The sequence below is a fragment of the Tenrec ecaudatus genome, chromosome 1 (assembly GCF_050624435.1).
Source record: "Tenrec ecaudatus isolate mTenEca1 chromosome 1, mTenEca1.hap1, whole genome shotgun sequence".
Classification (NCBI taxonomy): Eukaryota; Metazoa; Chordata; class Mammalia; order Afrosoricida; family Tenrecidae; genus Tenrec; species Tenrec ecaudatus.
The window spans coordinates 232,596,574-232,624,220 of NC_134530.1; the positions used below are offsets into that span (position 1 = coordinate 232,596,574).

The 27,647-nt window shown below is 46.9% G+C and overlaps 2 pseudogenes; both read right to left on the reverse strand.

Annotated features, from left to right (window-relative positions):
* Window positions 1–13,646: 13,646 nt before the first annotated feature.
* Window positions 13,647–13,976, reverse strand: LOC142437372 (large ribosomal subunit protein eL33 pseudogene; annotated as a pseudogene).
* A 2,694-nt stretch (window positions 13,977–16,670) lies between these two features.
* On the reverse strand, window positions 16,671–17,301 carry LOC142437373 (AP-3 complex subunit sigma-1-like; annotated as a pseudogene).
* Window positions 17,302–27,647: the final 10,346 nt, after the last annotated feature.

Here is a 27,647-nt window from a genome sequence, read left to right on the forward strand (position 1 = left end):
CTCTAGAGAGACAAACCAGACTGCTAGTGATTATATATAAATATATTTATAAAGATAGATATATAGTACAAGAAATGAACCGTTAAATTATATACAGAGAGATAATACAAGAAATTAACAGTTAAATTATAAAGCAGTGAGACACTAGCAGTCCTTTAAGACTTGAGAGCTGCCAGTTGCCAGTCCTGTTCTGTAGAGAGAGCTGGGCTATATATATCCAGGCAGCAAACAGCAAAGCAGGTCACCAACTGTCACCAACTGTTGGTCCCCAGCTCCAGAGACAAACATTCCAATCATGTGAGATTAAAGGGACCTCAACTTACAGCAACTCAGTCCACAGGCTAGGCATCCCACAGGTAGTATACAGCTTTAAACTGAGGCACAGAACAAGCAAGGCGAGGCTCACCGAGCCATTTATCCCTCTGCCCTTCAGTTAATCCGACTTGTGTTTATCGGCCTGGCTGGCACAATAAACTATCGCAGGATCCCTACATGTATCGAGTCCCTGGTGAGTCCCCACTGTCCAGAGACTAGGAATGTGACCAGCCCACTCTCAGGCAAAGAGCACTGCAAAGTGGTTCTTAGCAACTGTACTTCGACTGCAAGGTAACTCCTTGTCATTAGATCTCCTTTCAGACCCACTTTCAATTTATTCTAAATTTTTAACATACTCTGCTTTTTCTTAGATTGAAGTCTTTCTCTGTTTTGTTTGACCACTGATTCTGGGTTCTTTCTTTTCTTTTTTGTCCTTGCTTTGTAGGTTTTCTGTATAGAGAAGTCAGGTTAGGTTGCTTTATGAAGAAAATAACTGAAAGAATAATTACTTAGGGGAATGGAAGGGGAGGGTGGAGGAAATGGGGATGCAACACAAATGGGTACAAGAAGAAAGAAAATGTTAACAAAGTTGATTGTGGTGATGGATGGATAATCTTTTTTAAGATGATGGAACTATTGAATTGTATGATGCGTTAATAATAGCTCAATAAATCCAATTTTAATAAGAAGAGTCTAGAGTCAGAATAAAGCAGTTCCTTTGGACCCAGGTTCCCTGTACTCAAACCTCCTAAACCCAGAAGACAGAAATGCAGATGGAGAGGCCCAGGGAGGGAGAAGGCAGTGGTGGGCTCTCTGGCCCCAAGATAGAGAGCTGAGTGTCTCTACAAAAACTTTGTCTGCTGCTAAGAATTGCAACACTTGCCTGTGCAAGGCAGAAGCCCGACTGCCCCAGATAACATACCTCCCCCTCTGGACCTAGGATGGAGTCACGTGAGGAGCCCTTGGGCAGCTTGGGCCAGGTAGTCTGGTGGCAAGACAGAGACCCATCTGGCCCCAGTAGTTTGGTGGGAGTTAGCAGGTAGGGGGTTAGGAGATCCTGTGTAGGGAACTCCCTCTGCTCTGTGACCTAGAAAGGCTCAAAAACTAAACAGACCCATCAGAGACGCGGAGTCCTCCAGGGTAGCCTGGCCGCAGTCACAGGCAGTGGTGATATGAACACATCTGACGGGAACCACAGCTTCAGGTCATCAACATCAACATCAGAATAGGCATGAGTAATCTGGGAAAGAATAAGCAGGCTTCCTTTCAGAATATGAGGATAAGTAAAAAAAAATATTGCTATTAGAGTTCCAATTCATTCACAGCCAGGCTAATTCCAAACACAACACATTGAAACCTGACTCTGTGGTCAGTGGATGGCTGTAGCCAAGTTCTCCAGTAATATGGTTGTCTTAGTCTCGATAGGGTGCCCACGGACAAAGGATGTGTTTTGCTCCATGGGAGACACAAATGATTCTGAGGTCACGTCAAAACTCAAGAGGACATTTTCCCAAGTCATGGAAAGTGTGCGGCAAATTTTTGGACATGCTGTCCCACAGAACAGTTTTTGAATGTGCCGAGCATTTTAAGGATGGCCAGGGAGATCTCAAAGAAGAACCGAGTGAGGGCAAACCAGCAACCTCCCCAAAGGAAGACGCTGTGACTGGAGCCCAGAAATAGATGGAAGATGATTCCCGAACCACCATTGGTAGCTCACATAGCTTGGCTGCTGCTGCTGCTCTTTTTTTGTTCCGTTTTAAGGCAACATCTTGGCCTCAGCTAGCTTTCTTTCTGATGGATACCCAGTCGTTGTGTGTTGATCAGCTCGCTAACATAACTGGGTTTTCCCTTAGTCTTTAGAGCAAAATCCAGTTAATGAAGATGATTTTATGGAACAAACGGTAATTGGAGACAAGTCTTGGATTTACCAATATTATTTAGAAAACAATGGCCAATCAGAACAGGGGCTTCCATGGGGATCTATTGGGATAGCTAAATTCAAAGCAGAGGTCAGCTCAGAAGGTAACGGTGGCTGTTTGGAGGGATTCCAAAAGGATGCTCTTCACAGATTTCCTTAAAGGACAATGGGACAATCACAGGGATTTATTGTGAACTTTTAAGAAAATGGAAACCTGCATTGGTGAGAAAAAGGCCTGGAAAATTGTGCCAAGGACGTGTTTTCCATCACCATGGCTTCCTGCTCATTCGTCAAGGATACCAAGGACTGTCCCCTGGGAATCTCATTGGGAAATCTTACCGCATTCAACCTGCAGCCCTGACCTCACCCCTTTAAACTTACTCTTGTTTCCCAAACTCAAAGACTATTGAAAAGGAAGACAATCTGAGCCCCTCAAGGATGCCCGAACTGCAGGCATGCTCAAAGGACACAAGGAGGCGTTGGAGAGACAGGAAGCTGTGTTCAGAAGAGGCTGGCTCGACCGGGAGGCTATAGCAAGAGCATAGCTTGACATTTTGAATTTTTGTTCCATAAAGATTCCTATGATTTTGTAGCAGGGCTTATTTTGGACTCATCCTCATTTTGTTATTATTTAATACTTGCCTTCCACAATGAATCATGGCTTTCACTTTGCAGACGCTGTGTACGTGTACCATGTGTCCGGCTTGATCGCAGATGAGCCCAGCGCTCAGGGAGCGGTTGATGCCAGTGAGCGCTTGTGCTTTGTTTCTAGCAGGCTTCTGGCTGTCTGGAAGTGGCGGCACAGGCTGTCTACATGTGCAATGTGCAGAGAGCAACACAGCCGCTAAAGCCAAGATGATTTTAAGCGTGAGGCCCAACAGAAATCTGTAAGAAAAAAAAGACCACAGAGTTGGTTGTCCTGAGCTGATATTCTGCTCTGCTTGTCCTACTGTCCGGCTCACCGAAGCCCAGTCCTCTGGGCCAAGGGTAAGTGCAGCCTGCAGCCTAGGCAGCAGAGAAGGGTGTGTTTGCCTCTCCAGACCAGGGTTCGTGACACGTGGAGTCACACAGAAGAGTCAGTCCAAGAGGCAAATGAGCCAGGCAGCAGGCCAGCAGTGCCTGGAAGCTCTTAGATGCACCCCGGTTTCGAGTGAGACTGGAGGCACACTTCCTTGCTGTTGCATCATTTCTGTCTGCAGCCTAGACTTGCTAATCACGGCCTCAAACCCAAACCGAACCAACCAGCCATTGAGTTGATTCTGACTCATAAGTGCCCGATAAACAAGGTAAGAACAAGTGTCCTTGTGCTTACCTACTAGTCTGTAGTGAACAATTTCACTTTTTTTCCCTCCCCACATCTAAGATGAACGGACCTGCCTGGCCTCTGTTTCTCACCCAACCCTGCACAGCACCCTCCTACCGTCTCTTTTAAAACGTACAGTTGCTGATAGCGATAGAATACCCAGTAAGCAAGTTAAGCAGAGGCTTGCTTGCCTTGCTCATTGAGTAATCTACCCCTGAGTTCTTCCTCCAAAACTTTCCACCAAGGTGGTGCTAACTGGACTAGCCTATCTGGTGGCAGCGCCGGGGTTGTCATCCTAACTGGTAGAATTGGCCTAGTGCAGACTGTCTATAACCTGCTGGGATTTTAAAAATGTTTGTGTGTTCTCAGCAACCCCGATGTTTGGAATGAACACAAACCATGCTCAACAGAAGCAGGTGACAAGGACATCCTTGAGGGGACGGATTGACACAGTGGCTGCAACAACGGCGATTGTGAGGATGGCACAGGATCAGGCAATATTTCATCCTGTGGAATGCAGGATTGCTGAGTGGAACCAACTTGGCTGCACCTAACACAATTTGCCCATTAAATTACCCACCCACCCCGCCCCTCCTCGCCTCTGCAGCTGTGTCACCTGCAGGTCAGGCTGACCTACATGGTTGCCCTGTAGTTTCAGCCTAAGTTCTCTCATTTTTCTTAGGCAGTGCCAATGCCTTTGGCTCCTCTCCAGGAGTAGATGTCCCTTCTAATTGATACTCTCTGGTACAGTCCCTTCTGATCAATACTCCCTTGTACAGCACTGGACTTAGCTGAAGCATCCATTTCTCTGAGACTCGGTTGCAGCAGCTATAAAAGGGAATGTGATAGTTAATTTAACGAAGGTGTGGTGTCCAGTTGTTTGGTAAAAATACTAGCCTAGTTGAGATTTCAACTCGTTTAAAAGACAAACTCCCTCCCATTGCGCTGCTGGGAGCTCATAGTAGAGCCCTCCCTATGGATTTCGAAGGCTGTAACTCATTGACGGGAGTAGACCATTTCCTCTCTCCTCCTATAGAGGGGCTGGTACCAGGTTTCCAACTGTTAACCTCACAGCTAACAGGCCAATGCCTAACCATTATGCCACCAGGGCAATCAGCCTCCAGGAAAGTAGATTACCTGATGGACAGTGGACTGGCCCCCTGTTTAAAAAGTTTGAGGACCCCTGTTCTAGAATGTGAGAGGGCCTCAGTAACCAAAGACCTTAAAAGGGCAGTTTCCCTAGAGAGCAATCTGCCTCCACTCTATAAATACATATTTTTCAGAACATTTCTACCCTTTACTTTTCTCATCAGTTGACCTATGGATTTTGGTGGGGGGAGCACAAGCCTGCAAGAGTCTCCAGTCTGTTGTCTGACTTATGGATTTGGGGTTTGCTAACCACAATCAATTACATCTAATTACAAATTGATTTATGAATTTTAAGTAAATCAAGATCTCCCTATTATCACTGTATCTCAATCGCACTGATTCTGCTTTTCAGAGAACACTGATTATGATAGTGAGGATAATAACATTTACCTTGCAGGGGGTGTTGGGGTAATTAAATGAAAAAATGTATAGGAAGTGCTTGGAAATGAGTAAACATATAAGAAATATTTGTTGTTTCATCTTCTGATTACTGTTCCTTATCCAAGTAAATGAGGGTAAGTCAGAAGCATAGCCATAAGCTCATAGAAACCTTATTAAACAAAAGTATCAAAATATGAAGTTACTGATTTTCAACATATCCTCCATCTACGTGTAGACACTTTTGAAGGCAATGTTTTCTTGTCTTGTCTTTTTAAAAAATGTTTTGTTGGGGGCTCATACAATTTTTCAAAATACATTCATCCATCCATCATGTCAAGCACATTTGTACATTTGTTGCCATCATCATTTTCAAAACATTTTCTTTCTACTTGAGCCCTTGGTATCAGCTTCTCATTTTTCCCCTTCTCTCCCCCACCCTCCCTCCCTCCCTCATGAACCCTTGATAATTAATAAATTATTACTTTTTCATGTCTTACACTGACGGATGTCTCCCTTCGCCCACTTTTCTATTGTCCATCCCCCTGGGAAGGACATTGTGATCGGTTCTCTCTTTCTCCCCCCAACCTTCTCCTTCCCCTCCTGGTATTGCTACTCTCAGTATTGGTCCTGAGGGGTTTATCTGTCCTGGATTCCCTGTGTTTCGAGCTCTTATCTGTACCCGTGTACATGCTCTGGTCTAGCCGGATTTGTAAGATAGAATTGGGGTCATGATAGTGGCGGGGAGGAAACAGTCTCTTCTTTTGAACAGAAGGAGATTATGTCTTCCGGGGAAACTCCCACTGTCATTCTTTTCTGTATGTGAGGCCTCTCTGGCCACTCGACACTCACCCACACCATCCAGTCTCCCAAAACCTTCCCAGGGAAGGACAAAAAACCACCTGAGATGCCATCTTAATTGTCTTGGGATGTTTCATTGGTCTAGACTAGGGAGAGGCAAAACTGTGGCTCTCGAGAGCCACTTGCAGCTCTTTCTGTACATGCACGTGGCTCTGAAGTAAACTGGAAGAAGTTTAAAGCCTATAGCTCAGATAATGGTGATTTCATTTGTTTTTAAAGATACATTTATGGCTCTCAAATAATTTTAAAATTGTTATGAGGGCCGGCATTGTCTCCTCCACCTCCAAAATCTGCCGACCCCTGGTCTAAATTAAAAGGATAAAACTCAAGGTAGGTAGGCCAAGACTCTGGGCCGCGTCGTGTCTCTGAAATCGTCCAGTTTTCGGTTGTTGTCTGACTTTTCCTTAGCTCCCAGAAGAGCCTTGCCTGACTCTCTGCCTGGAGAGCGCCTAGTTCCCATCCTCAAATGGAGGACGCTCGCCCTCTACCGGGCATTTCATGAACTTGTTTACATTCATCGAAATGTCACTGTAATGCTGAGGGTTTATGGGTGTGCTGAGGATGGAGATTGAAGACATGCCAGTTTATTTCAGCCACATCTCCCAGCTGGAAGGAGTCCCTTGCCTTCACCCCCTACATACTCAGATATTTGTTAAATGGCTGAACGGCCTCACACACACACACACACACACACACGCACACACACACACACACACACACACACCCGGGGCAGCACAGATGGGGCAGTGGTAAAGTCCCTGCCAACGCTGTCAGCTTTCTAGTGAGCTTTCCAAGAAGAGCCAAAGAAAGGTCAAGGTAGGAAACAGTCCATTGAAAGAGTTGCTTCAGATGAACTGGGAGTAGATGTTGTGGGTTACACAGGCATGGTGCCCCTCCTTTGTGGGGCTCATCCGACACTGCTATGGCCTCTTGGGTGCCCCTTGCCCACACTGCTCCAGGCCCTGCCCAGTAGGGTGACTGGGTTCCTTCCACAGCGATACCGCAGCGGGGTGTCTGTGCCTCCCCAGCCTCCTCCCTGCTACCAGAGATCAAGATGTGGCGGGCCTGATCACAAGGTTGGATATATAACACACACCCCCACCTCAGGGGGAACGAATAATAGAAATGTGGGTGAAGGGAGACAATGGATGATGTAAGATATGAAATAACAATAATAATATGTAATTGATCAAAGATTCACAAGGGTGAGAGGGTGGGAGAGGGAGGGGGGAAAGAAGAGCTGGGACCAAGGGCTCACATAGAAAGAAAATGTTTTGGAAATGTTGATGGCAATGTATGTACAAGTGTGCTTAATACAGTTGAATGACGGATCGTTGTGAGATCCGTACGAGCTCCCCACCCCCAATAAAATGATTAATTAAAAAAGATGAAATCCTTAAAAACACACACACATATATAATGAGTGCATGTGTATAAGGAAGGCTTTTAAAAGCTTGTGGAAAATGGAATTAAAATATATGAAAATTTTCCCACATAAAAAAAGAAAAAAGAACAGGTGGGCCTATGCTGAAACCTGGCGAACAGATTTGGAAATCAAGTGAGGGTCTGGGCCAGGTGACGGGATTCGATGGGAATAAGGAAGCTCCGTCCGTTGGGAGAAAGGCTTATCTGCTCCCGGAGGAGTGAAAACACCTGCTATGGGCGATGCCGCCCTCACCTACTCTCCTAGCCCGGTGCTTCTGCAGGCGGCGCCCGCACCCTTTCCACCTGATGCTCACCTGGAGAACGAGACTGCCTAGATGGAACACGGACAAGTGGATGCGGCTGTTCCCGCTGGCCGTGGGTCCCCGCATAGCCTGCCACCGACCAGGGCTCGCCCTCCACCCGGGGGCTGAGGGCTCGTGGCAAACCTTGCCGCTGAGGCCGACGGACTTGGCTCCCACCCCTCAGGCGCGCTCATTCCGCAGGTCTAAGGCGGCCGTTGGGGTCCTGGGCGGTGCGAACACCTAGTTCAGGTGTCAGCTGCTAACTGGCGTTGGAGGCTGCTCTGGGCTGTCGTCTGGCTTCCGTAAAGGTGACAGGCTGGGAAACGCTGCGGGGCGACACCTGAGACGTCAGCCCGGACCCACCAGGTACTCGTGGAAGGTGAGCAGCCAGAGCCGACTTGCCAGCAAGTTCCTCGGTGGTGCTGAGGCTGTGGGTCGGGGTCCCACTTTGAGGACACTCCCTCCCCACTGCACCGCCATGGGTGTCTGTCGCTCCCGCAGGCAGGGAAACAAACACCCGCCCTTGCGCCGAGGATGGGGTGGGGAAGGGATGTCTGGGGGGGTGAGCTCATCCTCGGGCCTGGCTGGCCCTGTGCTTCCCCTGCAGAGAGCAATCTCGCACAGAGCTGCTTGCCCAGACGCTGCCATTTGCAGTCCCGTGGGCGCCACCGTGACCGTGGCGGAGGCAGGAGGCAGATGGTGCGTCTGTGCCGTCTCTAGGCTGCGGGTGGGAGAGACACATGCCACCCCACACCTGCTTCTGTGGACAAACTCCAGCCACCCACGGGCCCTGATGACTCAGGCTCATTCCTGGAGAGTGGCTGGCTGGCTGGCTGTCGGTCTCCTGTCCTCTAGTCCCTCTTTCTTGGGACTGGTTCAGAAAAGGGAAAGCGCGGGCTTGAAGAGGAAGCCAGGACTCTGCCACAGCCAGGGAGAGCTGGAGACTTGGGGGGGGGGACTCCCCAAGTCACCCATCGAACATTTCACCTAGGATCGAATACCAAAGCTGTGCTCCTTACACACACACACACATACACACCCTACACACCCCCTCCTCAGAAGGCCCTCTGCACTGCCTTCCATGTTAGGCAGTTTCTTATGCCCATGACCGCTGGCATCCACGGATTTCTTGCTTCCCTGCTCTGACTGGGGGAGCCGGGAAGGGGAGTCCTTTCTGGAGGCACAGAAACTCTGTCCGGGAAAGTAGGCGGGGCAATTCAAGAAGAACAACACAGAAGAGAGAAAGTCCAAAGAAATGTACCTTCAAAACGACCTAAGTGAATGAAACAAGGGAGCCAGCCCTGCGTGGGTTTGCCCCTCCGAGGCAATCCTGGGCGTCAGGATTTCTCGTATGCTTCTTAAAAAAAAAAATCCCTCCAGATTCCTCATCCCTCAACCCTGAGTAGCGGTTTGAGCGCCTTAAAGCAAATAGCGCAAAGAGGAGGAAAGGTCAGACGAAAATGGAGTCTTTAGTGACAAGCACGTTCATCTCAAATGAGCAAAAGAGAGGCAGCTTCCTCCCCGTGAAGACAGCTCTAATGTCCCTTCCCACAGCCTGGGGATTGTCACGCCTCTAAGGCCAGACTGCAAGCAACCCTCTCATCTGGTTTGTGAAGAGGGGGCCAAAGAGACAAAGGACCCTGTTCTGGAAACTGGACATGGAACGAGTCGGGGCTTGAACCTAGAGCCCTCTTTCTACTGGGAGAGGCGAGGATGCTGATGGTCATGAGCGCTGCCTTTGGAACAAAACCCACTTACAGAGAAACACATGCTGCCTGGCAGTTACTGGGCACCCCGGTGCATAGTGGTTAAGCATTGGGCTGCTACCACAAGATCAGCATTCAAACCACCAACTGCTTCTTGGGAGAAAGACGGAGCTTTTCACTCCCCAAGAGAATTAGACTTGGACACCCACATGGCAGTTCTGCCCTGGCCTGGGGGGTCACTATGAGTTGTCATCGACTCCAGGGCCATGAGTTTGGAGGGTGTTCTGGTTTTGTTGTACAACTATTGTGCCATCCCATCTCATCAAAGGTCTCCCGCCCACCATGTCCTCTTTCAGGGATGGCTTCCTCCCGATGACTGATTTTTGGAAGAGGCCACCAGGACTTTTCCCTAGTCTGTCTTTAGTCCAGAGACTCCACTGCAGCCCATCTCCTGGGGTGACCCGGTGGGATTTTAAATACAGGTGGGCATAGCTTCCTGCATGACAGCAAAGCCTAAGCCACCACAGGAGAATAAACTGGAAGATGGCTGAGGAGGAAAGACACAGACAGTCTGGGTTCTCACGCCCTGGGGACCACTTGCCTATTCCCACAACCGCCGCATAGCATCAAACCCATGCAGGGCTGCTCCCCGCACCCCCTGTTTTATTCACTTCTATAATTTTGAAGGTATCTTTCTTTGGATTTTCTCTCTTTTGTGTTGTTCTACTTGAATTGCCCCGCCTACTTCTCCCTGACAGAGCCAGCAAGGCAGACAGACAGACAGACCAGGTTTCTGTGTCTCAGAAAACTCCGTCCCCATCAGAGCAGGGAAGCAAGAAATCCTTGGATGTCGGAGGGTCATGGCATAAAAACTGCCTACCATGATAGCCAGTCCAGGGCAGGTTCTGACGTGGGGTGTGCTGGAGAGAGAGCGTGCATGACTTTGGAGTTGGATCTTAAGTTAAATTTTTGCTGGATGACTTTGGGCAGGTTCCTAGCCCTCTGTACTGAATTTTCCATCTCCATGTGAGAAACTGGGTGAGAGTCAAATGAGCAGGAGTACCCAGCAGGCACAGGGGCTATGTCCTCCTACCTGCCCTGAGGTCAGGTCTCCAGTGCACAGTCAGGACCGGCCACATGCCCAGCGAGCTGGGCACATTCCCTGGGAAGCCTGCCAGCTTCTTCCATAAAGACACACCAACAGAGTTAGCCTCCAGGAACTCGGAGCCTCCTGTCTCCTTGAGTCTGAGGTCAGAGTGCAAGGGAGAAAGCAAGTGACTCATGTCGTCGTCTCTGGATGGTTCCTCCTTATTGAACTCAGGGATCACCTGGGTCACCACCCCCATCACCGGGAAGCCTGATGACACAGGCTAGAGGGATGAGTTTGTTTTCACTCTTTCCTACCAGCCTTCTCAGCCCCAAAGGTGTCTAGCAGCAGCCTAGGGAAGAGGAGGGAGAAAAGGATGCCTTCAGTTGGTTCGAAGTCATGCGGAGACCCCAGATGTGTGAGTAGAGTGCACTTCAACTGGTTCGCAGCAGTGGAAGCTTCAGATCCATTGGAAGCGTCCTCATGTGGATCAAATCTCCAGTGGCGCCCTGCTGACCAGTGACCAGCTAGCCTTGCTCTCAGATGTGAGAGTACACTGGGAAGTGGACTAAGCAGATGTGGTCAGGTTAGAAGTTCACACCTTATCATTTGTTCATCCTTGTGACCCATTTTAAAAAATCATTTTATTGGGGGCTCGTACAACTCTTATCTCAGTCCATACATCCATCCATTATGTCAGGCACATTTGTACATATGTTGCCATCATCGGTCTCAATCTTGTGACCCATTTTATTTTTATTTATTTTATTTTTTTTTGTGACCCATTTTAAAACTTGTTCTGGTGTTTATTCTTTTCTGCTTTCTTTTGGATTGAGGTTTTCCTGTGTTTTTATTATGCTATTGCTGTTGTTGCAGTTAGGAGGCAGGAGTTGTATGTTTTTCTGTATCTGAAATCCAACCTAGGTAAGTCTATAGAGACAGTAACTGAATTAGTAGCTTCTTAAGGAATCCTGGTGGTGCAGTGGTTATGCATTGAGCTGCTGAACGTAAGGTCAGCAGTTCAAAACCACCAGCTACTCTGAGGAAGAAAGATGAGGCTTTCTATGCCTGTAAAGAGTTGGAGTCTTGGAAACCCACAGGGGCAGTTCTACTGTCTTATAGGGGCACTATGAGTTGGCATCGACCCAATGGTCGTGAGTTTGGTTTGGGCAGAGTTCTAGCAGGGAAATGAACATAAAAAAAAAATCAATCTCATTGCCATTGAGTCAATATTGACTCATGGCGACCCTACAGGACAGAGTAGAATCGCCCTGGTAACTGAACCTCTGGGGAGGGGCTGTTGGTTTTGAACTCCTGACCTTGCAGTTAGCAGCCCAATGAGTAATGGAGAGCTAATAACAAGGAGTACAAGAATGAAGAAATGTTCTAAAATGGGTTGTGGTGTACAACTCTTGTTAACATGGTCAAATCATTGAATGATATGGTATACGAATTATGTCAATAAAACTGCTAAAATTAAAATACTATGCCTGCTTCCCACAAAATGTAAAATGCAGCTGGGTGTGCCCTTGTAGAAACAGGTTTGGCTCTGGCTGGCCGCTTAAATTCAAGCCTAGAAAACTGCCCAGGAGGCAGAGGTGAGGGAGCCCCCTGCTGGCCACTGTGGGGGTTTCTAGTGATTTTCCAAACAACTCACTGACATGGCGACTCCCAGCACTGATCCTCTGAGGGTCCCAGGCTGTAACTCTTTATGGAGTAGAAAGCCTTGCCTTGCTCCGGCAGAGTGGCTGGTGGTTTGAAACTGCTGATCTTGTTGTTGGCAGCCCAATTGGTACTCCATCGTACCATCAAACAAGGCCCCGAATTTACTACCGATGAGCAGTCTGCATCCTCAGCCCCCACTGTGTCCCAAGGGGCTGGAGGCTGTAGCCTCCTTCACTCTGCAGTCAGGGCGGTGAGGGTAAGAGCACATTCCTGTCCATGTGTGTTAGGACTTGCTCACCCAAGAGTTTCTGCGTCTCCAGGTTTCGGGAGGAGCTGACAATCTACTTTTCTAAGAGGTTCCTGAATGGATTAGGCTGCTAAGAGTCCTTCCCAGGCTGCCTGAGATTGTGCTCAGGTGCTGGCAGGGAAGGATTGGACTGCCATCCCCCAGGTGGACAGTTCAAACCCAACAGCTACTCTGAAGGAGAATGATTAAATGATTTGCTGCTATGAAGATTTACAACATCAAGGCCCGCAGGTGTCAGAATCAACTCAATGCTAGGTTGGTTGGCTTGTAGGTTTTGGTCTCTCAAGAAAAGACACCAGATGGCACAGCAGATTAAGCATTGGAATGTTAACCACAAGGTCGGCAGTTCAAACACATCTGCCACCCTGATTGACTCCATGAAAGAAAGATGAAGGGGGCTGTTCCCACAAGGATTTATAGGCCTTGGAACCCGGTGGGGCAATTCTACTCCATGGCCATGGTGGCCAGGGATGGTGGTCATGGCTCTCTTCCCCAGATTCCTCCTCCTCCAGCAGCCTCCCTGCCCGCTGTCACAGAATCACTGCAGTGGCCCCACCAAAACTCAATGGCCAAACAATGAACCTTTCTCCCATCACAAGAGTTCAGTCCAGTGTAGGGACTGTTGAGAGAGAGCAGGACGAGGAGAAGAGTAACTGGAGAAGGTCAGAAAGGAAATAGGGGTGTGCTGTGGGCCTGTGGGTGGGCAGTGTTCCCAGACAGCAGAGTGCATGGGTACTAGGGCTTGAGATAGGGAAAAGACACCCTAGCCAGTTAAGAAGATACCCCAGACCCTCCAGTGTCCCTCCTGGCCACAGTTCTCAGACTCCCTGGAGCATGCGACTGAGTTCTGGCCCATAGAAAGGGGTTAGAAGTGATGCCAGGCCTTACATGCCCCAGTGAAGCAAGAAGCCTCTTGGGCAATCCTCCTCTCTCCCACTCGCCAGGCTCTCCTTGTGGGCTGCAGTGCAGCCAGCCCTTGAAGATGATGACGTGAAGCACAGTACCCCTTCCAGTTCTGCTCAGTTTTACATGAGAAAAGACGGAATCCCTATTGACTGAAACAACCCACCACGCCGGGTCTACTTGGGATAGCAACTGACACTGCTGTTGCTGGTAGGTGCTGTCCAGGGCGTTCTGAAGTGTGTACATTAGAGAAGCAAATCCACAGAAACTCATGTGTAAGAGACTTTTGTTGTTGTTTCGATTTTATTTATTTATTTACTTTTAAGATTAAATTATTGAGGCGTACAGCTTCACACGGATTCTGTGTCCTAGAGCCTTAGCAGGCAGGTTGCTCCGGAATTTGGCCTGAACCCTGCCACTGTTTCCGTGGGCACGAGTTACCTTTCCCCAGATGACTCTGGTTTTGTTAGGTTTGCTGCCAGGTTTGCCGCCAGGAGTCACTTTGTACACATAAGCACATCTCTTGCTTAAATAAAATTCCGTTTCATCTAGGGCGTAAACACCTTCAGTTTTAAGAAGAGCCGTGTGCTCCCTTTGGTTCCGTAGACCCCATTTATAGCCAGCAGAAATGGCCTTGGACCACAGCCTTCCAGACATATTTGCTGTTTAGAAGTCCTGTTCCAGCAGGCCTCCACAGTTTCCAATATGACGGGAAAAGCCAGAGTTTTATATAAAGGTTAAGTGCACATCAAGAAAACATACCAACCCAGTGCTGCCCAAGCCCACAAGTCCAACATTAATCCATTAACCCATATCTCCAACACCAATCCACAAAGTCCTCCCCCATCTCACAAAACACACACAGTGATGCTGACTACAGGAGGAAAGCCAAATCAGTGAATGTGTAAGCATCTCAATGCTGGCAGGGTTCTCCACACGGCTGCTCCAGCACCCGGGGCTACATCGGGGTAGGTCCATGCAGCTTCTCCTCAGGGATATCTTGTAGGAAGTGAGTCTTGCCAGCTGAAGCAGGGAACTGGCTAAGGCAGCTGCACCCTGGTCCGACCAACAGAAAGCAAGAAACCCGAGAACTCGAAAGGTGAGGCTCACCGAGCCATTTATCTCTCTGAACTTCAATTAACTCCACATGTGTTTATTGGCCAGGTTGGCACAGTAAACTTCATATCAGGAAGCACAGCAACCCTATGCAACACCAGACACAACCAAACACCGCACGACTTATGCCATCCACACAACTGTGGGTATGTTGGAACCACTGTGACGATTCACCTCACTGGGAAGCTTCTTTCTGGCTGCCCCTCTACGTTCCCAAGCCCAATGTCCTTTTCCAGGGACTGATCTCCCCGACAACATATTCAAAGTGCATGCGATGAAGTCTCCCCCTCCTCATTTCCAAGGAGCGTTATGACTGTTTCTTTCAAGACAGATCTGCTTCTTCTCCCAGCAGTCCGTGGCATATTCCACATTCTTCACCAACATGGTAATTCGAAGGCACCTGTTCTTCAGTCTTCCTTACTAACTGTCCTGCTTCACAGCGTAGGAGGTGACTGCAAAGGGTGGGGCTCAGGGGCACCTCAGTCCTCAGGGCGGCATCTTTGCACCTTTTCCAGAGGTCTTTTGCAGCAGATGTGTCTGCCCCAAGGCGACACGTTGTTTAATCTCTTGACGGCTGCTGCTGGGGGCGTTGCTGGTGGCCTCGAGTAAAATGAAATCCTTGACCACTTCAGTATTGCCTGCATTTATCCTGAGGAGGAACTCTGTTTTCTTCAGGGTGAACTGCAGCCACACTGAAAGCTGTAGTCTTTGGCCTCCATCCGCCAATGCTGCCGTCCTCGTCGCTTGTGGCCGGGTGATCAGGACTAGCCTTTGCTTTGTCCTTGTTCATTCACCTTCTCCTCACACAGCTGTGCGAGGGACGCATTGTTGGCATCGCTGCTTGGAGGATGAAGACCTCAGGTGGGTGGGGGAGGAGGCTGCTGGATGTTGAGCCCAAGGCAGAGACAGCAATGAATGTACAAATTACACAATTGATGTATGCATGGATTGTGATAAGAGTTGTATGAGCCCCTAATAAAACAATTAAAAAAAAAAAGAGGCAGAGGCAGGATTTGAATCCAGGCCATCTTGTACACTCGAACCTATAATTCCTGCTTTCTAGAGACTTAAGACCAGTGGTGTGATTCAGCTGGTTTGCATCAGTTTGGTAGAACTGATTTTTTGTTGTTCTTCAAATGGCACTTATAACCTGAGTTATAAGGTGAGAGGCTGGGCAGCTGACCAATGTGGAAGTAATTAATTTACATTTCTTACACTTTTTTCATGTTCATCTGTGCAACAGCATTTTCTAAGTACCCGTAGTCATGTTCAGTCCATCCACAGGTACAAAATATTAGAAAGAACTATGCTTGTAATATTCACTCATTTCATAAAACTCATTATACTTTTGATGAAATACTACATTTTTATTCCCTTGCATTTGGTAATTCAGTAAATAAACATATAAATAAAGAGAAAAATGCCAAGCAAGCAGAGGGTCACATGCTGTCATTCATTTCAGCTTTGTGTTACACCCCAAATTCCCACATGATAGTATGAGTGAATTACGCAATGTCTGAAAGGGTTCAGAGAACTAAATATATTGTCAGCACCATTGTGAGTTCAGCAGAAGTGAAAGGGGTTTTCCAAAGATGAACCTAACATGTTCAGAGAAGAGAAGTAGCCTGTTTCATTCAGAGGTTTTTGTTTTATTTTTTAAGTGAGAAAGTATACTTTTATTTACTTTGTTGAATCAGAGAGCATACAACAAATTATTGCTAAAGTAGATATCAGGCAAACAGAAAGGTTCTTCATAAGTCCAATTACCTTGGAGTTTATTGAAACTAAGAGAAAAAGGTCATATTATTTTCATGCAATACATAGTTTGTTCTTTAACAATCATGACAAACAGCAGAAGGAGCTAAGGAATGCTGTCCTTGTAATCCATACAAAACACCAACGTTTGGGGTTGTACATAATTAGAGAAATATCTCAAACACTTTTCAAGCGACTGGAACAGCCAATACCGAGAGGCATGCCTTAGGTGAGCATAGGACTGCAGTTTAGAAAAGGAAAAAACAACAACAGAAACACGCAAGAATTACTCAATTTCTTTAAGATTACAGAGCAAGAAAAGTAACATTGAATTTCACATACTGATTTTGCACACCTTCTATACAGTACTTGACGTAAATCTAAGAACGAAAGTTAAGACTCTCCTTCCCTGTTTTTGGTAAGCAACTGCATGGTAAACCTGAATGACTTTCTCCCCTGGACTTACCTTTTAGATTTTTTTCATTTAAAAGAGGGCAGGTTTGGCGCTTTAATACTGATGCCGCCAAGATTACTATTTCAGGAAGACTCACGTGCTTTACAGCTGATGCAGCGCGGGCTGGCGCTCCTGCTGAGCCAGCCTCCGATTCCGCGGGTTCATCGTGTGCATCAGCGGGTGTAACTGTCTCATTGGCAGGGGTCCCCAGCACCATCTCCGTCACCATTCTGCACGAATAATGCAAACCTTATCTACATGGAACACTAAATCCAGTCCACAGATGTTTCCAAAACACTTGTCTCATGGTTCCACAAATACTTGAACTGGATCTAAAATGCCAAGTTCACTTTCTGAAGGATCCACACGGGAGACAAAATGGAATGTTGTGTTCTGTCTCGATGTTAGTTTGCTGTCAGATCCTCCTGTTAAGAACCCTCCTTCTAGGAAATGGCAAACATTTTCATCTTAGACTCCCCGTGGAAGGTCTCCCTGATGATTGGTTGCTCTGTATCTTCGCTCACCGGCTTCAGTGTATCCGTATTGTGTTACCAATGTCGAAAAAGTACATAGACTTCACGGGAACATTGTCAGGCTGGTAAACTTGTAGAGCCCCGGCTTCTCATGGTTGTTGAAGATGAGGATCACCTTGACCATGGCTGGGCCGGGCTTGCAGGGTGGATGCAAGGGGGCCAGGGTGGGGTGGGCACTGGAGCCTAGCCCCAGGATCTTGCAGCAGAACCTTCCACCTGCCCCCTCCTGCCATAACTGTTTCTAATCTACCAAACACACTGACTGTTACCTCACTGGCCTACCTCTAAAGGAAGTGGGTTCTACTCCTCCGGGGAAAAGACGACTGGGGCTAAATCACACGTCGTCAAGTGAGGACGCCAAGCAAGAAGCAATTTGGGAAGACCTTAAATAACAGTTTCATTGTTTTGTTTTTTTCGGGTATCAGTTAACATTTTTGCATTAGTGCTTTGAAACTCTTATAACATAATCTAGTTTTGTGTACTTTTATTGTGTTAACTGTATGAAATCATAACTACCTTTTGGTAGATTGTGTTTTTCTACTTAAAATGATCGTTAGTGCAGCGACCAGTTTTTCCATTATTTGAATACCAGCACTGCTCAAGACCCCATCTGGGTCTGTAAGGAGTTCATGGTTGAGTTGGAAGAGACGGGACAGATGTGTGAGTGTTGATTCAGGCTCAGGGAGTAGCAGAACTTCACTGACTGGAGGAGGAAGAAGGAGAGAAGAAAGACAGGATTGAGGGGCCAGGGGCAGGTCTGCTGCAATCGCAAGGATTTGGAGACATAATGTATAAGCTGGGGAACACTGACTCAACAGATCCCAGGACTCCCTGCTCTCCCTCGCCTTAGATGTCCTCTTTCGCCATGTGCTTTCAGACCAGGCCCGAGAGGGGAACCCAGGAAAGCAACGGTCTTGTTCATGTCAGCATCCTTAGCATGTAAAATGGTACCAGACACATGATGAATGCTCCATAAATATTCATGAAATGAATGCCTGAATGGGGAGAAAGAGAAACTGAGCTGGCTGGAACTTGGCAGCAACGCTTGTTTGGGTCTCAAATGACTAAATATTAAGGACACCGTAACTAACTCTCAGGAGACATCCTGGTCCATGCCCGGCTTCTGCTCTGCACTGCCTTTCAATGCCTCTATTTTCCTTAAAGACTTGATGAATGTCAGGTTGACTGGGACTTTTGGGGACCATGTAGGATGGCGGGTCTCAAACCTGGCTGCATACACTATGACAGTTTGTGGAATACCAATCCCCTGGCCCATCCCTCAGCCTCTGGAGTATTGCCTAGACACGGGTACTTTTTAAGTTCTTCTGGGGACTCTAATGGGAAACCCAGCTTAAGAACTAAGGGTCTTGTCCAACCCTCTACTTTACACAGACTACTCGTGGGCAAGGATGTGCTGTGTGTCCAGGACCACCCTGCAGGTAGCGACAGGGCCTAGTCTCCAGTCTAAGGAGAGCTCTTCTCAGCTCTAAAGGTGACTCTCCCATCACTTTGGAAACTGCACTTCGGGGTCTGCCCACAGAGGCTCCTTCCTGCACTGGCAAATCTAACCTCGTGGACTAAATAAGGCTCTACATACATCTCCACTCTTTTTTGGTGACATGCTCAGAGCATTTCCTTGATCTGCATGGAGTGGATCTCGTTTTAACTCAGCGCCACACACACACTCCCCCAGCCCGCCCCCCTCCCTTGCTCTGCGTCCTCGCTTTACAACTGCATGCTTTTCTTTATTCCACGGGCTGGGGAAGTCTCACTCGCTGTCTTACTTTCCTTCCTCCACCTCAGCCAACCTGGAACGCACTCATTCTTCTCCTGGTAAAAGTCCCCGCCCCCCTCTCCCCCAGCTCACCCCTGACCCACCCAGGTGCTCCCAGAAAGGACTGCCTCCTCCTTGTTTACTCCTCTTCCCTGGGGCTCCCTCTACTTCTGGCCCCAGATGACCTGGCTCTGGCTTGCTCGGAGCTGGCAAGCAGCTGCCTTAAATCCCGTGCTCGGAACATAAGCAGTCTGCGCTCAGTCATGAAAGAGAGCCAGCAGCCCAAAGCACACATGCATAAAGGCTTTGGTGAAAGAGGAGCCTGAGTAGATAAGGCATTCTTTAATCAGCAGCGCAGTCCATAAAGCCCCACTTGGGAAACTTCACTGTGAGTATTTTGGGCAGTCTGGAGAGATTTTTAACTTTCATTAGCCGCAACTAAAAGTGGACCCACTGGAATTTTTGCACACAGCTATGAGGCATTGAGTACAGACGTTCCTACTAATTGTGCCACCCAAACCCTCCTGAGCAGAGGAGGCTACTCCCGTCCTCCAGGGATGGAAATTTCCCTACCTCCCGACCAGGGCCCTGACCCTACAGAGCAGCCTCTAGTGCCAGGAAGAACAGTACTTATCATGTCCAGGTCTAGCATGTTACAGAGCAAAGAAACCAGCATGGCACTCTGGCATCATGTACACGGCACAGACACCTCATACTGAGCTAACTGTGATGGGCAGCTCATCGAAAGACCAGTGGTTCGCCAGCCCTCCCTGCAGCGAGAGATGAGGCAGTCTGCTTCTGGACGATTACAGAAGCCTACGGGAAATTCCACTCTGTCCTATAAGGCGACTATGGGTTGGAATTGGCTCAATGCCAATGAGTTTGGAGTTTTTCAGATGCATTATGGGTAGCCAAAAGAGGTTTTTGTACTTAGATGCTAATCTAAAGGTTGGCAATATAAAACTACCCAAGGGTGCTGAGGAACAAAAGTTTGGCAACCTGTCTCCATACAGATTGCAGAACCAACAAACGAAATAGAAATAAAAACCCAAAGGAGCATGTCTGCGCTGGAGTACATGGGGTTTCCACGAGTCGTAAGCAACTTGGTGGCAATGTTTTTGTTGTTGTTTCTTGTTGCTGGGGTAGGGAAGGTAATGGTGCCTGTGAAACACAATGTCTCTGGTCTGTAGCTAACTCATTATTTCCTGTCAGGTCCTCATGCATATCCTATGTAATCTTTTACAGAGCTTCTGTAGACCAGTTTTCAGGTCAAGTAGTAGACACGGAGTTACAATGGCTTGGCCAAGTCTCTGCAGTGCTCCTTGTCCTGACTACACCTTAATTCAATTCTGGGTCACCTAAGTACTCATTTCCCCTAAGGGCAAGCAAGGGCTTTGAGTCTGCACACATGAATCCTACCAAAGCCAAGATGACCAGGAGGAGGAGAAGGGAACAGGGAAACCAGCTAGTCCAAGTGGGGCTAGCCCAACCTTGTGGGCTCAACATGGCCCCTACATACATCTTCACTGTTTTATGATGACATCCGCTGCCAATTTTTGAGAAATGCCAACATTTCCCTTGACTATTTCGACTGCCAAGTTTGTCTTTAAAACCATAGCGCTGAGAACTCTAGCCCTTGGTCAATAGCTGGTGGATGCTGAACTGCAGCTGCCCTCTCCAGAGGAACCTGGGCACCCCTGGGTGCCGCTGTCCCCACTCAGCCCCCTCACTCACTTCTGTGACCTGACAGGCCTGTTGACATTTGACTTTATGTTCCTACACTCCTCTTTCCCATAAAAAGATCAGGACCCTGAGAGGTGACTGGAATGAGCTTGAGAAAGCACTTAGCTTCTCTGCCTCGGTTTTCTCCTCTAGATTAAAAAAGACAAAACAAAAACGCCCACCAGTTGCTGTCAGGTTAATTCTGACTCATGGCAACTTCACTTGTTACAGAGTAAAACTGTGCCAGAGGGTTTTCTCGATGTTGATCGTTCTTATTTTTCAAATGTGTTTAATTTATTTCATTAACAGTTTTAATAAAATTAATTCACATAACACATAATTAAATGGTTTAAATATATTAAGGAGAGTTGTGCGTTCATCACCGCAATCAATTTTAGAACCTTTTCTTCATTCTTGTATCCATTACGATGAGCTCCTCATTTCTCCCAACCGCCTCTGTGATCATTCTAGGAAACTATTCATTTAGATGCTGTCTCAGTCGATTTACCTATTCTGTTTCATGTAAAGAAAATCATTAAAAAAACAAGAACAGAATAAGGCATAGAAAAACCTCAAACCGCCCCCGCCCCCACAAATGGAAGAAAGTAATACAAACTAGAACAAATTAAAAATGGGTCTAAAAAATCCCTTTACAGAAAGGTCACAAGGAAGGTCACAAGCACCCAAGAAACACACAACATTCTTCTGGTTCCTTGAGGCTCCCTAACCCCCCCCCCCCCCCACTCTATCATGACCCCAGTTCTATCTTATAAATCTGGCTAGGCCAGAGAATGCACACTGGTACAGATAAGAGCTCTTGACATACAGAATCCAGGACAGATAAGCCCCTCAGGAACAGTAATGAGAGTAGCAATGCTATGAAGGTAGGGGCAAGGTGGGGAGAGAAGAGGGAGAAAGGAGGAACTGATCGCAATGATCAACATACAACATCCTCCCGCAGGGGGTCGAACAACAGAAACGTGGGTGAAAGGAGACAGTGGACAGTGTAAAATAGGAAAATAAAAATAATTTTATAAATTATCAAGGGTTCTAGAGGGTGGGAGGGGAGAAAAAAGAGAAGCTGATATCAAGAGCTCAAGTAGTAAGAAAATGTTTTAGAAATGATGATGGCAACATATGTACAAATGTGCTTGTTACAATTGATGTATGGATTGTTATAAGAGCTGCAAGAGGCCCCAATAAAATGATTTATTAAACTTTAAAAATAAACACATATAAATAAAAATTGGTCAAAAGGGAAAACAAATGGCAAAAAGTTAAATTTTAACCTGACTCTATCTGCAGAAGAAGATGCTGCAGAAAACCACTCAGCATATCTTAAACTGAAAGAACTCCAGAAAAAAATTCAAGCCTCAAGTTGAAATATTGAAAGATTCTGTGGGCAAAATATTGAATGATTTAGGAAGCATCAATAGAAGATGGAAAGAATACAGAGTCACTGTATCAAAAAGAACAAATGAACAGTCCTCCATTTCAGGAGGTAGCATATGAGCAAGAACAAATGATGCTGAAGGAAGAAGTTCAAGGTGAACTAAAAGCATTAGCCAAAAACAAGGCTCCAGGAATTGGTGGAATACCAAAGGAAATAGTTCAACAAACTGATGAAGCACCAAAAGCACTCATTCATCTATACCAAGAAATATGGAAGAGATCCATATTTGCACCCACTCTAAAGAATAGTGACCCAGCAGAATGCTCAAATTATAGAATATATTGATATGACATGCAAGTAAAATTTTGCTGAAAATCATTCAACAATGGTTGCAACAGTACATCGACAGGAAACTACTAGACATTTGGGTCGGATTCAGAAGAGGAGGTGAGACAAGGTATGTCACTGCTGATGTCAGATGGATGCTTACTTGTGTCTTATTGGCTGTACCAAGGCATTATACTGTGTGGTTCATAATGAATTGCTGATTGTTTTAAGATGGGAATTCCAGCACACTTACTCGTGCTCACGTTAAATTTGTACCTAAGTCAAGAGGTCGTTGTGCAAACAGAGCAAGGCTTAAAATCAGGAAAGATATGTGTCTGAGTTGTGTCTTCTCACCATGTTTATTCAATCTGCATGCTGTATTCCGAGAAAATCATCAGAGAAGCAGGATTATATGAAGAAGAATGTGGCATCAGGATTGGAGGAAGGTTTATTAACAACCGGTGATATGCAGATGACCCAACCTTGCTTGCTGAAAGTGAGGAGACTTGGAGCACTTGCTGATGAAGGTCAAGGATTGCAGCCTTCAGTGTGGGTTACAACTCCATGTAAAAAACAAAAACAAAAAACCAATAACAACACAGAATCCTCACAACTGGACCAATACATAACATCATGTTCTCTCTCTCTCCTTTCCTCACTCCCTTTCTCCCTCTGCCTCACTGTGCCCCACTCCACTGTCATTGAGTTGATTGACTCATAGCGACCCTGTAGGACAGGGTAGAATTGCCCATGTGGGATTCCAAGACTAACTATTAACCGGAGTGGACTGCCTCTTCTTTATCCCATGGATTACCTCGTGGTTATGAACTGCTTACTTTGCAGTTAGCAGCCCATTGCACAACCACTGTGCTACCAAGAAACATGGAGATGATAAATGGGAAAACGTTTGAAGTTGTCCAGAATTTAATTTTGTTTGGATCTGCAATCAGCGCTCATAAAACTAGCCATCAAGAGATCAAATGACTCACTGCGTGGGGTAAATCTGCACAAGACCTCTTAAAATTGCTGAAAAGCAAGGATGTTACATTGAGGACTAAGGTGTGCCTGACCCAAGCCATGGCATTTTCTTACCTTTGTAAACAGTTTTATTGACATATAACTCACATATATAATTCAACAGTTCAATCATATTAAAAAGAGTTACGCCGTCATCGCCACAATCAATTTTAGAAGTCACGGTTCTTTCAATTGCTTCATATACAAGTGAAAGCTACTGAATGAGATTGAAAGGAATAGATGCATTTGAACTGTGGTGTTGGCAAAGAATACCGGCAGTACCACGGCTGCCAAAAGAACACACACATCTGGCCTGGACAACCACATTGCTCCTTGGAAGCAACAATGGCAAGACCAGGTGTCATGTATCTTGGACATGTTATGTCCAAAGCCAGTCCCCAGAGAGAGAGAGATTGTGCTTGGTAAATAGAGGAGCAGTGAAAAAGAGGAAGACTTTTGACAAGCTGGATTGACACCGTGACTGCAGCAATGGGCTCAAGTGGGCAGTGCATTGTTTTGCTGTGCAGGGGGTCACCATGACAGCGACTTGATGGCACCTAACAACAAGAACACTTTGTGGGTGTACAGGTACTGGCCTATCACAGACAGAGCTTCACAATGAAGGCAGCCACCGTCTCCTGGACTTTGTCACCTGGCACAGTAAACCATATTCCATCTTCTGGAATAGCAGAGGTGCACTGGTTAGTCTCTGCCCCAAATCCACTTTCTGCTCGCCCGGAGCCCTGGAGGTTGACACCCATGTCCTCACTGGGCACCTTCAGGCCTCAGAGTAATCACAGCCTCCAGCTTCATCACCAACCCTTGATGGTTTGCTTAACCTCACTTCTGTCAACAGTCCCTTCAAAAATATAGTTCATTGAACTTTCCACCCCCCACCCTTAGAGAGCAATGTCTGCTTTCTGCTGACACAGGGCCCTCACTGTACACAGGCCAAGTCTGACCATAGCTTTTCAGGGTGGCCTGGCATGATGGAACAGGTGCTCCCACGCTAGGGAAGATGATCCAAACCTCATTTCCACAAATAAATGGTAGACGTGGCTTGATGGTAGAATTCTTGCCTTCTCTATGGGAGACCTGGGTTCTACTCCAGCCAATGCAGTTCATGTGCAGAGACCACCTATCTGCCAGCGGAGGCTGGGGTGCTCAACTATGACATAGAACAAGTTTCCGTGGAACTCTTAACCAAAGATGGATGATGAAGAAAGATCTTTAAAAAGGCTGAGTATTCTGCCTACTTCTGATAATCAGCCAGTAAAAACGCTATGGATTGGAATGGCCCAACCCAATTACGCATGGGGTCACCATGAGTCTGTGCTGACAATGTTCATAATTATTTATGATACGTACCCTATAGCCTTCACCAAGGACCTACGGTCTGCTCTCTGCCTCACCTAGAAGATTAGGAGAGCTAAGATTTTTGTTGTTGCCCTTGTCATCAGGTGTCATTGAAAAACTTACTGCCATTGAGTCAATTCCGACTCATAGTGACCCAGAGACCCCAAATTCAAATATAATGTATAGAGGCACATTTATTGTCTTTAAAAGGACAAGGACAAACAACGACAAAGCATCGGGTAAGCAAGACCATCAGCAGGCGGTCATAATGGTATCCAGGGGGTACAAAAACTTGAACACCGAAATAGAACTTGGAGAACAAAGGACACTGTCACACCATCCTGACTGGCAGCAACAGATCCGTTCAGCACAGATGCAGGCAGGACGACAGAAGTGGGAAAGGGACCGTGATTGGGGCACCTCTATGCTTGCGGATAGAAAAGTTTTACAAGATTGTTCCAGGACCCTCCTACAAAGCCAGTCAGGGTATGATTCATGACCACACTGCCCCAGTATCACAATTTACATTAAGGGCTCATCCAGGTAAGTCCCGGAAAGTAAAGATACCCCTTCCTGGGCTGGCTGTGGGAGTGGTAATAATTCACTTTCAAGCACACTACCTGTTGGTCAGTGGTGAGAAAGAACGAAATGGGGCTGAATCTATGTGAAGACTGAATGGAGTTAGGGATCCCACTATAAACCAGGGCCTTCCGCAAACCTCATACTCAGAATTTAAGCTCTATTAAAAATCTTTACAGGAGCAGAATGTCCAGAGAGGCAGCTGGATGAACCGAGGAACATTGAACTGTTGCGGCTCCGGGGTTCTTTAAGCTCAGAGGACCCATTGTTTGCAGCCTATTCTGACTCTACAGGACTGAGTAGCACTGACCAAGACCACAATCTTTGTAGACACAGACTGCCGCGTCTTTCTCCTGTTAGGCAGCTGTTGGGTTTGAACCACTGACCTTTCTGCTCGTGGTTCAGTGCTTAGCCACTCACCACCAGGTAGCAAGACTGACATATGCAATTCCCTTCAGGTCACCTGGGTCTCTGGCCCTTCCGAAACATCTCACCGACACTTCGGGATGACCCCAGTGGTGAGCCTCTAGAGCCAAGACTTTAGATTCTGTTCATCAGACCAGAGCAGCTGCAGTCAGTGTGATTCCACTTTCTTGCCGGACACACAGACAATGTTGTTACATATGTACGATCCTTTTCTTTCTAGAGTGCCCAAAGGGGAGCTTTTTCACAGCACCCCACGGCAGCTGAGCAACCACTCATGTCTCCAGCGAATCTGGTCTGGACAGGCTCGCGGAGACCAAATTCAAGGATGTCCAAGACGGCTCTTTTCCTAGTTAGGGGCGGGCACAGGCGAGAGGCAGACAGCTCCTTTGTCCCTGAAGGCTGTCACTGTAAGAGAAGGCGGAGAGGAGACAGCAGCTGAGCCTCTTCTCCGGGCAAAACGCAGTTGTAATCCAAGAAAGTTTTAAATTTCGGCTCCTGCTAGCCAGTGTCCTCAAAGCACCTTAGAGCCCTGCCCTTGGCAGGAAGAGCCATGATCTGAGCCCTGGCTCTGCCAGTGGATCGTGCGGGCATCAGCTGGGTCCTCTCGTGCTGGCTCCCCTGGCTTTAGGCATTGTGTTCCAGGCTCGCTTGAAGAGCTAGGTCAGGAAAATATTTGTAATGAATCTGAAATTCCAGGTACTTTCCTCGGAGGTAAAGTGTGAAGCAGCAAGGACCTAAAACTCTGATGATAAAGATATCTAAGAATTCCGTTGTGATTACCATCTAATGAGTGTTTTTCTGTTGGAAGGAAGAGAGGGAGGGAGGGAAGGAGAGAGACAAAGAAAAGGGAAGGGAAAAGAGAATCTGAGTTTAAATTCTACTTTTCACTCTCACTGGTTGTATTACCTTGTACAAGTTAACTAATTTTTTTTAAAAACCTCAGCCTATTCCTTGTAAAATGGAAATTATCTGTTTCACAGGTTGTTACAGTGGGAATTTGTCATATTTTTTAGTTATTTAACTCTCTTTGATTTTTTTCTTCAGCGACTATTTCAAACACTCAGAATAGGACAAACAAAAGAACAGTACAAAGAAACTATGGATCTCCTTAACCCGGATTCACCTACTGCTAACCTGATGCTCCTGTGTACACACACACACACAATGGATCTCCTTAACCCGGATTCACCTACTGCTAACCTGATGCTCCTGTGTACACACACACACACACGCGCGTTTTTATATGAACCAACTAAGAGTGGGGCTGCTCTATTCCCTATATTTGTATGCTTTTGTGTTTATTTCATAATAATCTGCCCTTTCTCGCATGTGACTTGTGGTTAAGGCGAGGTACTGTCAAGTCATTTCCAACTCCAACACGGCCTGATCCCGCAAGAGCCTCCCAGCGTTGCTTAGGTTACTGAACCACAGTGACTCCTTTCCACAAAGCTATCACACGTGCAGTGCTGGTATCCACGCTAGCATCGATGGCCCAGCTTTGTCGATCGACCTCAAAACGTAACGGACACCACTGTTCTCCCCTGCAGGTCAGTCTAGGATTAGATAGCACCACGGTTGTCATATCTGGAACATTTTCATAGCTTTTTTTTTTCCTTTTATCATATTGACTTTTAAAAATAGCGGATTTTTTTTTGAAAACACACACCCTTCTTTTTGGTTGGTCTGATGTTTCTTCCTGGTTACATTCAGGTGACACTTTCTCAGATGAAATACTGCCTAGAGGATGTGGCTCCTCAGGACGGCACATGTGGAGACACCTGATGTCCGTCTCCCCAGCTCTGGTAATGTTAACCTGATCATCTGGCCCAAATGCCCAGTTTCTTCACTGGAAGGTTACTGTTTTTCTCCATGCAAT